The following is a 2,622-nucleotide window of genomic DNA, read 5'->3' on the forward strand; positions in this document are numbered from 1 at the left end:
GAGTATGATAGAAGCGGTTGAGGAATTGCCGGCATCTATTAGCATCATGTTACAAAATGCCATAATTAAATGGATCTATCGTGAGGCCAATCATGCAGCAGATAGAGTTGCTACATATGCTCTTGCTGAAGATCAAACCTGGCTAGCCGTGCCTTCACCTATTAGAGATGTCGTCTCCCCTGTTCTAAAGTCAAAACAACTACTTACCTCCCTTTTGTTCATATTGGTGGCTTAGACGACCACTTTTTTTTATGTAATATTTTGATTGAATATGGATCTCCAAGGCGTGTATTGAAATAATTATAGTTCTTTACCGAAAAAAAAGCTATTAATGTCGTTGAAAAAACTCACTGATGTGTTACAAGAAAGTTATAAGTAAATAAAATCCCAACAATCAGCAATGGGGGTGTAGCTCATATGGTAGAGCGCTCGCTTCGCATGCGAGAGGCACGGGGTTCGATTCCCCGCACCTCCAATTGCATGATGTTTTATTATTCACGTTGCATTGCCCCTGCCTTCCCGAGTGTTGTACAAATTCTATATAAGTTTTGCATTTCTAGAAATTGAAACTTCACCTTGCCTAATCATGTTGTACGAATTCTATATAAGTTTTGGAGTTTTAATTGTGATCTATTAATCAAGTCCGAGTGTTAATTCTACATTCTCTTCTCAAAAGGTATGTCAAAGTGTGGCCAGTCATTTAACATGAAATATGCAATTGTTTGATATGGTCATTGCTTTCATATGTTTTCCACCAATTTTTGAACATTTATATGTTGTTTATGATAGTATATTTGAAATGCCTTACTATAACTTTGTTAAAGCTTAATGAAACTAATAGGCTTTCTAGTTCCATTATAACTGGATGGGCATTTACCACTCATATGTTGGGTAATGCGAATTGTGACATAGTTGTACTAATTTAGAACTACAAATCTAATTCCCTGATATGGTTGTTTCTGGCCTGCCTTTGGCTTTTACTTTGCAACTTCCAAATAATTCAGTTATCATAAGTGTAAATGTTATTTTTGGTTAACTTTACTAATGTAGACAATCTTTGGGGAGAAAGGGTTTGACGGATTGAAATGACCGAGTTCGTTTGGACGAACTGCCTACGTATCAAGTTCTCTTTGTTGGGGGACTTGAATTAGGTCAGACGTAGTTCCTCCTCTTCTTTATATAGGCAAAGGTGACCACGCCTCCTTTTCTCTCGCGTCAGGTTAAGTTCTGGACTTTATGACATTTAATGAGCCATGAAGGCGTCCTGCGGTGGAGTAATGGTGTGCGTAGTTGAAGCTCCAGTCTTAATAATGCCAGCTGTAACACACGTTACTAGCCGTTGGGATGTTGGCTAGATTTAGCGTTTTGGATGCTTGACGTTCTAGAGAAGTGTGTTCGGGGTGTTGATGAGGTCGCTTGACCTGTATGAACTGATCATCAGCGACTTGGACGTGTGGCTACATGCAATCATCTTGGTGTGGTTGACGTGTGCTTAATATTTACTGTAAGTGTATATTAATCCCTCACACAACCCCATCTCAGCAGGTCGTTAAGTACCGGATAGCCATCTGGTGAGAGAATTAAGATGGCACGTGGTACGGATGATTTGAAAGGTTGCAACTGAACCGCCTTGTTTTGTGGGGAGACGTGGCACATTAGGGTTTGACAAAATGATTGCATTGCTTTGGAAAAGGAACCGATGGCTTGTGATATATGCCTAGAGAACTGAAGCGTTCCTCATTTGCACCCTTTGAGTTCGAAAGGAACATGTTAGTTTATGCCATTTTCTCTTTGCATTTTTCATTTCTTTGCTGGTTGTTTTGTTGGGTTCGCTAGGCTTTAGTTGTAATTGTTTGTTATTGGTAAGTTATGTAAGAAGAGGAAGTATGTTTGATTCACATGATACTTGATCTGAGGAGATTCTAGATGCTTCATTGAGTGAGGAGGTAGAGGATGTTGGTTTTGATTTTGTGGTCGCGGTGGCGAGCAATTCTGGTGATAGGGTTGCATCATCCTCTAGTGGTTTGCCTCCTAGGGTAGTAGATAAACGAGCTCTGAAAATCTTTGGTGATTTGAGACATGCGTATGATATTCGTGTGAGCGACCTGGAAATTCACGAACTAGGAGAGGACGTTGACGTTTTTAGTAATGCATTTGCTCCCCGAGATTATGGGGTAGTTATCTGATAAGAGCCCAAAACTGTAGCTTTAACCCCTTAACAATAATACTTTTAGACCAATTATGCGAGTAATAAATAAGAGTTAATGCTAATTGCGTGCTTTTATGTATTTCAGGCATTGAAGTTAATTATGTGCAGAAATGTGCCACTTTGTCAATATAAAGGAGCAAGGGTTGGTTGCTAAGAAGTTTTGGGATTAAAGGCCAAGACGGGCAGAAACAACACACAAAAGTCAACAGAACTTCCGAAGATCGTATCTTTGGACTCAGGCCTCAGAATTGGGCGTACCTTATGTCAAAACGACCGGCTCGGAAAGAGATTTCCAATGGTCTAAATCTTGACCCAATCAGAGGAGTAAAAGTGGATGAAAAATCTATTGAAGTCAAAACCAGCTAAAAAGGGCCCTATGGACTGAAGAAATTGGGCTTTGGGCTCGATTTTTC

The 2,622-nt window shown here is 39.9% G+C and overlaps 1 non-coding gene across 1 annotated transcript; it reads left to right on the forward strand.

Annotated features, from left to right (window-relative positions):
- The first annotated feature begins 402 nt into the window (after positions 1 to 402).
- On the forward strand, positions 403 to 475 carry TRNAA-CGC (transfer RNA alanine (anticodon CGC)). Its single transcript has one exon. It is a non-coding gene; the product is annotated as a tRNA-Ala (tRNA).
- Positions 476 to 2,622: the final 2,147 nt, after the last annotated feature.

The sequence above is a fragment of the Coptis chinensis genome, chromosome 6 (genome assembly GCF_015680905.1).
Source record: "Coptis chinensis isolate HL-2020 chromosome 6, ASM1568090v1, whole genome shotgun sequence".
Classification (NCBI taxonomy): domain Eukaryota; kingdom Viridiplantae; phylum Streptophyta; class Magnoliopsida; order Ranunculales; family Ranunculaceae; genus Coptis; species Coptis chinensis.